Source organism: Gorilla gorilla, chromosome Y (assembly GCF_029281585.2).
Source record: "Gorilla gorilla gorilla isolate KB3781 chromosome Y, NHGRI_mGorGor1-v2.1_pri, whole genome shotgun sequence".
NCBI classification, from domain to species: Eukaryota; Metazoa; Chordata; class Mammalia; order Primates; family Hominidae; genus Gorilla; species Gorilla gorilla.
This window is the reverse complement of record NC_073248.2, coordinates 10,435,575-10,446,690: the sequence shown is the minus strand read 5'-3', so window position 1 is coordinate 10,446,690 and position 11,116 is coordinate 10,435,575.

Here is an 11,116-nt window from a genome sequence, read left to right as displayed (position 1 = left end):
ACAAACACAGATCACTTTTTCCTTCTTACATGTAAGAGAATTTCTCTTCACTGTTTGATACTAGCCATCCTAACACGTGGTTAGGATTCTAACACCATCCCATGGTGGTTTTTTGTTTGTTTGTTTGTTTTGTTTTTTTGAGATAGAGTCTTGCTCTGTTTCCTAGGCTGGATGGAGCACAGTGGCATGGTCTTGGCTCACTGCAACCTCCACCTCCCGGGTTGAAGCGATTCTCCTGCCTCAACCTCTGGAGTAGCTGGGACTACACGCACATGCCACCATGCCTGGCTAATTTTTGTATTTTTAGTAGAGATGGGGTTTCATCACATTGGCCAGGCTGGTCTTGAACTCCTGATCTCAGATGATCCGCTCACCTCAGCCTCCCAAAGTGCTAGGATTACAAGCGTGAGCCACCACGCTCAGCGCCAGTGGTGGTTTTGATTTGCATTTCCATAACAATTAGTTATGTTGGGCACCTTTTTGTACATCTCTCGGCCACATTTTTATGTCTTCTTTGGTAAAATATCTATTTAAGTATTTTGCCCATTTTTAACTGGTTGTTTGGGTTTTTCATTTGTTCATTTTTGCCTATTGAGTTGTACGAGTTCCTTATATGTTTTAGATATGAACCCTTTATCTGATATGTGGTTTGCAAATATTTTCTCCCAATCCTCAGTCTACCTTTTCATTTTGTTGACTCTTTTCTGGGCTGTGCAGAAGCTTTTTAGTTTGATGTAGTTCACTTATTTATTTTTGCTTTTATTGTCCATGTTGTTGGCATGATATTCAAACAATCCTTGCCAATCTATGTCAAGGCACTTATCCTCTACATTTTCTTCTAGGATTTTTATTCCTTTAGGTTTTACCTTTAAGTCTTACGTTCATTTTGAGTTGATTTTCTTTTTTTTGTATGAAGTAAGGCAGGAGTCCAATTTTATTTTTTTGCATGCAGATATCCAGAGAAACAGGGAACAGAACAATGATTCTCAGGGACTGGGGGCTAGGAAAACTGGGATGATGTTGGTCAAAAGGTACAAATGCGCAGTTATAAGTTGAATAAGTTTTGGACACCTAATATACAGCATGGTGACTATAGTTAACAATATTGTATTGCATATTTGAAATTTGCGAAAGAGTAGATTGCAAATGTTCTCACCACACAGAAAGAAAAAAAATTAAGTAGGCCAGGCACGGTGGCTCATGCCTGTAATCCCAGCACTTTGGGAGGCCGAGGCGGGTGGATCACCTGAGGTCAGGAGTTTGAGACCAGTCTGGCCAACGTGGCGGAACTCCATCTCTATTAAAAATGCAGAAAACAAGGTGGGCATGGTGGCAGGCACCTGTAATCCCAGCTACTCAGTAGGTTGAGGCAGGATAATCACTTGAACCTGAGTGGCAGAGGTTGCAGTGAGTGAAATCACACAACAGCACTCCAGCCTGGGTAAGAGAGTGAAACACTATTTCAAAAGAAAAAAAAAAAGTAACTGTGGGGTAATGGATATGTTGATTGAGATCATCTTCCCATAATGCACACCTATGTCAAAATAACATCATATTGTACAACTTTATAGAGTTTTAATTTTGCAATCATACCTCAATAAGACTGGACAAATTTTTCAAAGAGGATTTCTAAGTCAAAATAGGCTTTCTCAGATAAATGAGTTGCAAGTGTTTCATAAATGATGCCATTTTGCCCCAAGCAACTTAATTACTGAATGTTTTAGATGGATGTGTGTGCTCGTGTGTGTGTGCATCTGCACTGATTTTGTGGGGTTTGTGGGGTTTTTTTTTTTTTTCAGGTTGGGGAGTGGTTGTTGTTGTTTTTGTTTTTCGAGATGGAGTCTGGCTGGAGTGCAGTGGCATGTTCTAGGCTCACTGCAACCTCCACCTCCTGGATTCAAGTGATTCTCCTGCATCAGACTCCCAAGTAGCTGGGACAACAGGCACCTAACACCACATTTGGCTAATTTTTGTATTTTTAGTACACGTGGGATTTCGCCATGTTGGCCAGGGTGATCTCGAACTCCTGACAGTAAGTGATTCTCCTGACTAAGTTTCCTGAAGTGCTGGGATTACAGGTGTGAGCCACTGTACCTGGCCTAGTACAGGGTTTCTTAGTCTGAGCATTTTGGGTAATTCAGGGCTGAATGACTGTCTGTGGTGGGGTGTCCTGTGCACTGTAGGGTATTGAGCAGCGTCTCTGGGCTCCACCCACCAAATGCCAATAGCACCTATTCCCAGCTGTGACAACCAAAATATCTCCAGACATGTTACCTAGGGGACAAATGACCCATGTTAAAATATCCTGATGTAAAAAAAGAATGAAATAATATATTTTGCCACAACTTGGATGAACCTGGAAGCCATTCTTCTAAGTGAAGGAACTAAGGAGTAGAAAATCAAATACCACATGTTCTCACTTACAAAAGTGGGAGCTGGTAGGGCACGGTGGCTCATTCCTGTAATGCCAGCACTTTGGGAGGCTGAGGCAGGAGGATCACTTGAAACCAGGAGTTCAAGAACAGCCTGGGCAATGTAGTAAATTCCCATCTCTACAGAAAATAGAAAATATTAGCTGGGAGTGGTGATGCGCACCTGTGGTCCCAGCTACTCAGAAGGCTGAAGGGGGGGACCTGCTTGAGCCTAGGAGGTTGAAGGTGCAGTGAGCCATGATCATGCCACTGCAATCCATGCTGGGTGACAGAGTGAGACCCTGCTTCAAAAAAAGAAGTGGGAGCTAAGTTGTGGGTATGCAAAGGCATACACAGTAGTGTAATGGACATTGGAGACTCCGAAGTGGGAGGGTGTGAGTGCAGCGAGGGATGAAGGACTACCTATTAGGTACCATGTACAACACCCGGGTGATGGGTGCACTAACATCCCAAACTTCACTCATCCAAGTAACCAAAAACCACGTGTACCCTAAAGCTATTCAAATTAAAAAAAAAATCAAAGAACTCCTGATACAAAATTTCACATGTTCTCACTCAAACGTGGCAGGTAAAAATGCTGAAAACTTGCACTCACGGAGATAAAGCAGAATGGTGGTTACCAGAGGCTGGGAAGTGTATTGAGGAAGAGGCGATAGAGTGGGGATAGTTAATGAATGCAAAAATACAGTTGGATAGAAGCAAAAAGGTATAGTATTTGGTACTACAACAGGGAGACTATAGTTAACAATAATTCATCGTATATTTTAAAATAAGAGAGTGGAATTGCAATGTTCCTAATACAAACAAATGGTAAAGGCTTAAAGGCATAGATACCCCAATTACCCGAATTTGATTATTACACATTGTAAGCTTGTGTCAAAATATCATATATACCCTGTAAATAAGTACAACTATTATGCATCCATAATGATTAAAAATAAAATTTAGGCCAGGTATGGTGGCTTATCCCTATAAGCCCAGCACTTTGGGAGGCAGAGGCAGGAGGACTGCTTGAAGCCAGGAGTTGGGGACAACCAGGCTGGGCAACATAGTGAGACCCCATCTTTACAAAACAATTTTTTTTTTCTTGATTTGAGACGGAGTTTCGCTCTGTCACCCAGGCTGGAGTGCAGTGGCGTAATCTGGGCTCACTGAAAGCTCCACCGCCCCCCCTGCCCCCCTGGGTTTACACCATTCTCCTGCCTCAGCCTCCTGAGTACCTGGGACTACAGACGCCTGCGACTTCCTGAGGTTGTCATGACATCTGTAAACTGTCCTGGCTCTGGTGGCAGTGACTTTTAGCCGCTAATGCATTATGAGTGTATAATGAGCAGTTACAATGACCAGAGGTCACTCTTGTCACCATCTTGGTTTTGGTGGGATTTGGCTGACTTCTTTACTGCAACCTGTTTTATCAGCGAGGTCTTTGTCACCTGTATCTTGTAATCTTGTACTAAGTTCCTATCACATCCTGTGACTAAGAATGCCGTAACTCTTGGGAATGCAGCACAATAGATCTCAGCCTTATTTTATTCAGCTCCTATTCAAGATGTAGTCACTTGCGTTGCAACATCGCTGACAAAAGCGTGCTTATTGTGCTAACCAAGGAGGGCTGAGTGAAATCCAGCTGGATTGGACAGGGAACTAAAGGAAGATGTTCATCCATAGAATCAACATGATAAATGTGATAAATACAGCAAGCTCTGTGCATGGATGGACATACTTTTTTTATATATACACTTTAAGTTCTAGGGTACATGTGCACAATGTGCAGGTTTGTTACATATGTATACATGTGCCATGTTGGTGTGCTGCACTCATTAACTCGTCATTTACATTAGGTATTTCTCCTAATGTTATCCCTCCCCCCGCCCCCACTCTGTGACAGGTCCTGGTGTGTGATGTTCGCTTTCCTGTGTCCAGATGTTCTCATTGTTCAATTCCCACCTATGACTGAGAACATGTGGTGTTTGGTTTTCTGTCCTTGCGATAGTTTGATCAGGATGATGGTTTCCAGCTTCATCCATGTCCCTACGAAAGACATAAACTCATCCTTTTTTATGGCTGCATAGTATTCCATGGTGTATATGTGCCACATTTTCTTAATCCAGTCTATCACTGAGGGACATTTGGGTTGGTTCCAAGTCTTTGCTATTGTGAGTAGTGCCACAATAAACATACATGTGCATGTGTCTTTACAGCACCATGATTTATAATCCTTTGGGTATATACCCAGTAATGGGATGGCTGAGTCAAATGGTATTTCTAGTTCTAGATCCTTGAGGAATCACCACACTGTCTTCCACAATGGTTGAACTAGTTTACAGTCCCACCAACAGTGTCAAAGTGTTCCTATTTCTCCACATCCTCTCTAGCACCTGTTGTTTCCTGTCTTTTTAATGATCACCATTCTAACTAATATGAGATGGTATGTCATTGTGATTTTGATTTGCATTTCTCTTATGGCCAGTGATGATGAGCATTTTTTGATGTGTCTGTTGGCTGCATAAGTGTCTTCTTTTCAGAAGTGTCTGTTCACATCCTTCACCCACTTTTTGATGGGGTTGTTGGATTTTTTCTTGTAAATTTGTTTAAGTTCTTTGTAGATTCTGGATATTAGCCCTTTGTCAGATGGGTAGAGTGCAAAAATTTTCTCCTATTCTAAAGGTTGCCTGTTCACTCTGATGATAGTTTCTTTTGCTGTGCAGAAGCTCTTTAGTTTATTTAGATCTCATTTGTCTATTTTGGCTTTTGTTGCCATTGCTTTTGGTGTTTTCGTCATGTAGTCCTTCCCCATGCCTGTGTCTTGAATGGTATTTCCTAGGTTTTCTTCTAGGGTTTTTATGGCTTTAGGTCCAACATTTAAGTCTTTAATCCATCTTGAATTAATTTTTATGTAATGTGTAAGGAAGGGATCCAGTTTCAGCTTTCTACATATGGCTAGCCAGTTTTCCCAGCACCATTTATTAAATAGGGAATCTTTTCGGCATTTCTTGTTTTTGTCAGGTTTCTCAAAGATCACATGGCTGTTGTGGTATTAATTCTGAGGGCTCTGTTCTGTTCCATTGGTCTATATCTTCATTTTGCTACCAGTACCATGCTGTTTTGGTTACTGTAGCCTTGTAGTATGATTTGAAGTCAGGTAGCATGATGCCTCCAGGTTTGTTCTTTTGGCTTAGGATTGTCTTGGCAATGAGGGCTCTTTTCTGGTTCCATATAAACTTTAAAGTAGTTTTTTTTCCAATTCTGTGAAGAAAGTCATTGGTAGCTTGATGGGGATGGCATTGAATCTATAAATTACCTTGGGCAGTATGGCCATTTTCACAATATTGATTCTTCCTATTGATGAGCATGGAATGTTTTTCCATTTGTTTGTGTCCTCTTTTATTTCCCTGAGCAGTGGTTTGTAGAGCTCCTTGAAGAGGTCCTTCACATCCCTTGTAAGTTTTATTCCTGGGTATTTTATTCTCTTTGAAGCAATTGTGAATGGGAGTTCACTCATGATTTGGCTCTCTGTCTGTTATTGGTGTATAAGAATGCTTGTGATTTTTGCTCATTGATTTTTCATCCTGAGACTGCTGAAGTTGCTTATCAGCTTAAGGAGATTTTGCACTGAGATGATGGGGTTTTCTAGATATGCAATCATGTCATCTGCAAACAGGGACAATTTGACTTCCTCTTTTCCTAATTGAATACCCTTTATTTCTTTCTCCTGCCTGATTGCCCTGGCCAGAATTTCCAACACTATGTTGAATAGAAGTGGTGAGAGAGGGCATCCCTGTCTTGTGCCAGTTTTCAAAGGGAATCCTTCCAGTTTTTGCCCATTCAGTATGATATTGGCTGTGGGTTTGTCATAAATAGCTCTTATTATTTTGAGATATGTTCCATCAATACCTAATTTATTGAGATTTTTTAGCGTGAAGGGCTGTTGAATTTGGTCAGAGGCCTTTTCTGCATCTATTGAGATAATCACGTGGTTTTTGTCTTTGGTTCTGTTTATATGCTGGATTACGTTTATTGATTTGTGTACGCTGAACCAGCCTTGCATCTCAGGGATGAAGCCCACTTGATCATGGTGGATAAGCTTTTTGATGTGCTGCTGGATTCAGTTTGCCAGTATTTTATTGAGGATTCTTGCATCAATGTTCATCAGCAATATTGGTCTAAAATTATCTTTTTTTGTTGTGTCTCTGCCCTGCTTTGGTATCAGGATGATGCTGGCCTCATAAAATGAATTAGGGAGGATTCTCTCTTTTTCTGTTGATTGGAATAGTTTCAGAAGGAATGGTACCAGCTCCTTTTGTGCCACTGGTAGAATTCAGCTGTGAATCCTTCTGGTCCTGGACTTTTTTTGGTTGGTAGGCTATTAATTATTGCCTCAATTTCAGGGCCTGTTATTGGTCTATTCATGGATTCAACTTCTTCGTGGTTAGTCTTGGCAGGGTGTATGTGTCCAGGAAGTTATCTATTTCTTCCAGATTTTCTAGTTGATTTGCATAGAGGTGTTTATAGTGTTCTCTGATGGTAGTTTGTATTTCTGTGGGATTGGTAGTGATATCCCCTTTATCATTTTTTATTTTGTCTATTTGATTCTTCTCTCTTTTCTTCTTTATTAGTTTTGCCAGCAGTCTATCAATTTTTTTGAGTTTTTCAAAAAAACAGCTCCTGGATTCATTGATTTTTTGAAGGATTTTTTGTGTCTCTATCTCCTTCAGTTCTGCTCTGATCTTAGTTATTTCTTGCCTTCTGCTAGCTTTTGAATGTGTTTGCTCTTGCTTCTCTAGTTCTTTTAATTGTGATGTTACGGTGTCAATTTTCTGCTTTCTCTTGTGGGCATTTAGTGCTATAAATTTCCCTCTATATGCTGCTTTAAATGTGTCCCAGAGATTCTGGTATGTTGTGTCTTTGTTCTCATTGGTTTCAAAGAACATCTTTATTTCTGCCTTCATTTTGTTATGTACCCAATAGTCTTTCAGGAGCAGGTTGTTCAGTTTCCATGTAGTTGTGTGGTTTTGTTCTTTTACATCTGCTGAGGAGTGCTTTACTTTCAATTATGTGGTCAGTTTTGGAATAAGTGCAAAGTGGTGCTGAGAATAATGTATATTCTGTTGATTTGTGGTGGAGAGTTCTGTAGATGTCTATTAGGCCTGCTTGGTGCCTAGTTGAGTTCAAGTCCTGGATATCCTTGTTAACTTTCTTTCTTGTTGATCTGTCTAATGTTGACAGTGGGGTGTTAAATCCTCCCCTTATTATTGTGTGAGAGTCTAAGTCTCTTTGTAGGTCTCTAAGGACTTGCTTTATGACTGTAGGTGCTCCTGTGTTGGATGCATTAATATTTAGGATAGTTAGTTCTTCTTGTTGAATTGATCCCTTTACCATTGTCATGGCCTTGTCTCTTTTGATCTTTGTTGGTTAAAGTCTGTTTTATCAGAGACTAGGATTGCAACCCCTGCCTTTTTTTGTTTTCCGTTTGCTTTGTAGATCTTCCTCCATCCCTTTATTTTGAGCCTATGTGTGTCTCTGCACGTGAGATGGGTTTCCTGAATACAGCACACTGATGGGTCTTGACTCTTTATCCAATTTGCCAGTTTCTGTCTTTTGATTGGGGCATTTAGCCCATTTACATTTAAGGTTAAAATTGTTATGTGTGAATTTGATCTCGTCATTATGATGTTAGCTTGTTATTTTGCTCGTTAGTTGATGCAGTTTCTTCCTAGCATCGATGGTCTTTAAAATTTGGCGTGTTTTAATAGTGGCTGATACCAATTGTTCCTTTCCATGTTTAGTGCTTCCTTCAGGAGCTCTTGTAAGGCAGGCCTGGTGGTGACAAAATCTCTCAGTATTTCCTTGTCTGTAAAGGATTTTTTTCTCCTTCACTTATGAAATTTAGTTTGGCTTGATATGAAATTCTGGGTTGAAAATTATTTTCTTTAAGAATGTTGAATATTGGCCCCCACTCTTATGGTTTGTAGAGTTTCTGCCAAGAGATCTGCTGTTAGTCTGATGGGTATCCCTTTGTGGGTAACCCAACCTTTCTTTCTGGCTGCCCTTAACATTTTTACCTTCATTTCAACTTCAGAGAATCTGACAATTATGTGTCTTGGGGTTGCTCTTCTCAAGGAGTATCTTTGTGGCATTCTATGAATTTTCTGAATTTGAATGTTGGCCTGCCTTGCTAGGTTGGGCAAGTTCTCTTGGATAATATCCTGAAGAGTGTTTTCCAACTTGTTCTACTCTCCCTGTCACTTTCAGGTACACCAATCAGATGTAGATTTGGTCTTTTAGTTAGCCATTTGTCTAATCTTTTTTCAAGATTTTTAGCTTCTTTGTGATGGGTTCGAACATCTTCCTTTAGCTCGGAGAAGTTTGTTATTACTGATCTTCTGAGGCCTACTTATGTCAACTCATCAAAGTCATTCTCTGTCTAGCTTTGTTCTGTTGCTGGATAGGAGCTGTGTTCCTTTGGAGGAGAAGAAAGTGCTCTGATTTTTGGAATTTTCAGCTTTTCTGTTCTGTTTTCTCCCAATCTTTGTGGTTTTTATTTACCTTTGGTCTTTGATGGTGGTGACCTAGAGATGGAGTTTTGGTGTGGATGTCCTTTATGTTTGTTAGTTTTCCTTCTAACAGTCAGGACCCTCAGCTGCAGATCTGTTGGAGTTTGCTGGAGGTCCACTCCAGACCCTGTTTGCCCGGGTATCATCAGCAGAGGCTGCAGAACAGCAAATATTGCAGAACAGCAAATGTTGCTGCCTGATCCTTCCTCTGGAAGCTTCATCTCAGAGGGGCACCCAGCTGTATGAGGTGTCAGTCAGCCCCTACTGGGAGGTGTCTCCCAGTTAGACTACTTGGGGGTCAGGGATCCACTTAAGGAGGCAGTCTGTCTGTTCTCAGATCTCAAACTCCATGCTGAGAGAACCACTAGTCTCCTCAAAGCTGTCAGACAGGGACATTTACATCTGCAGAAGTTTCTGCTGCCTTTTATTCAGCTATGCCCTTCCCCCAGGGGTGGAGTCTACAGAGGGAGGCAGGCCTCCTTGAGCTGCAGTGGGTTCCACCCCATTTGAGCTTTCTGGCCACTTTGTTTACTGGCTCAAGCCTCAGCAATGGCAGACGCCCCTCCCCCAGCCTTGCTGCCACCTTGCAGTTCAATCTCAGACTGCTGTGCTAAAACTGAGCAAGGCTCTGTGGGCTTGGGACCCTCTGAGCCATGTGCGGGATATAATGTCCTGGTGTGCCATTCACTAAGACCATGTGAAAGGAACAGTATAGGGTGGGAGTGTCCCGATTTTCCAGGTACCATCTGTCACAGCTTCCCTTGACTAGTAAAGGGAATTCCCCAACCCCTTGCACTTCCTGGGTGAGGCAATGGCACACCCTGCTTTGGCTTGCCCTCCGTGGGCTTCATTCACTGTCCAACAAGCCCCAGTGAGATGAACCCAGTACCTCAGTTGGAAATGCAGAAGTTACCTGTCTTCTGCGTCGCTCACACTGGGAGCCGTAGATTGCAGCTCTTCCTGTTTGGCCATCTTGGAACCCTCTCCTTTATTTTTTGTTTTTTAAGACATGATCTCACTCAGGCTACAGTGCAGTGGTGCAATCATGGCTCACTGCAGCCTCAACCTCCCAGCCTTAAACAATCCTCCTACCTCAGCCTCCTGAGTAGCTGATACTACAGGGATGCACCACCATTCCTGGGTAATTATTTTTATTTTTTGTATGGATAGCCCAGGCTGGTCTCATACTCCTGGGCTCAAGCAATCCTCCTGACTCAGCCTCCCAAGTAGCTGAGACTCAAGGCACATGCCACCACAACTGGCTCACTTTTGTATTTTTTAGAGAGAGCAGGTTTTGCAAAGTTGCCCAGGCTGGTCTAGAACTCTGGAACTCAAGTAATCCACCCACCTCAGCCTCCCAACATGCTGGAATTACAAGAGTGAGCTATTGAGGCCAGCTGAGATATCTCTTTTCCTCTCACCAAGGGCTCCTAAGTGGGCACCTGATTCCTAAATGATGATTTATTTTTTCTGAGTTTCTCTCTAAGTCATTTTGAAATGTATGTTAAATCTTGAGTATGTACTGTCTTTGACTTTCAAACCATCAGGAGCCATTTGCAATGTCTGGAGACATTTTGTGTTATGATTGGAAAGTGGATGTTCCTTGCTTCTGGTGGGGGGAGCCCAGGGATGCTGCTCAACACCCTACAAGTGCACGGTACAGCCACACCACAGAGACTCCTCCAGCCCCAAGTGTCAACAGCACCCACACTGAGAATCTTGAACTAAATAATACAAAGATTACACATCTGAGATCATGCAGTATGTGTCATTATGGAGGAAAAGTTAAATATATAAATTTGAACTCAATTGAACATGGACACAAACAATGGTCACCAAGTCCCGGAAAAGGTTGTGTGAGTCCCTTGAGGCATTTATCCAGTGCTGTTATGGAAAAATAGTTATTGAAAGATAATTGCAAAAACAAGTTGACTTTTTTGTGTCCCTTGAGCCCAGTCACGATTGGCTCTCATGACTGGGCTTCATGCCAAACAACTCATTACAAAAAGAGCTAGGGCCCCAGACTGTGCCGAAGTTTCATGAGACCACTCCTCGTCTGTGCACAGACAGGTGGCCGACTTTGAATCCCAGGCAGTTGCTTCCCAGTCTGGTGATGAATCATCTGTAGTC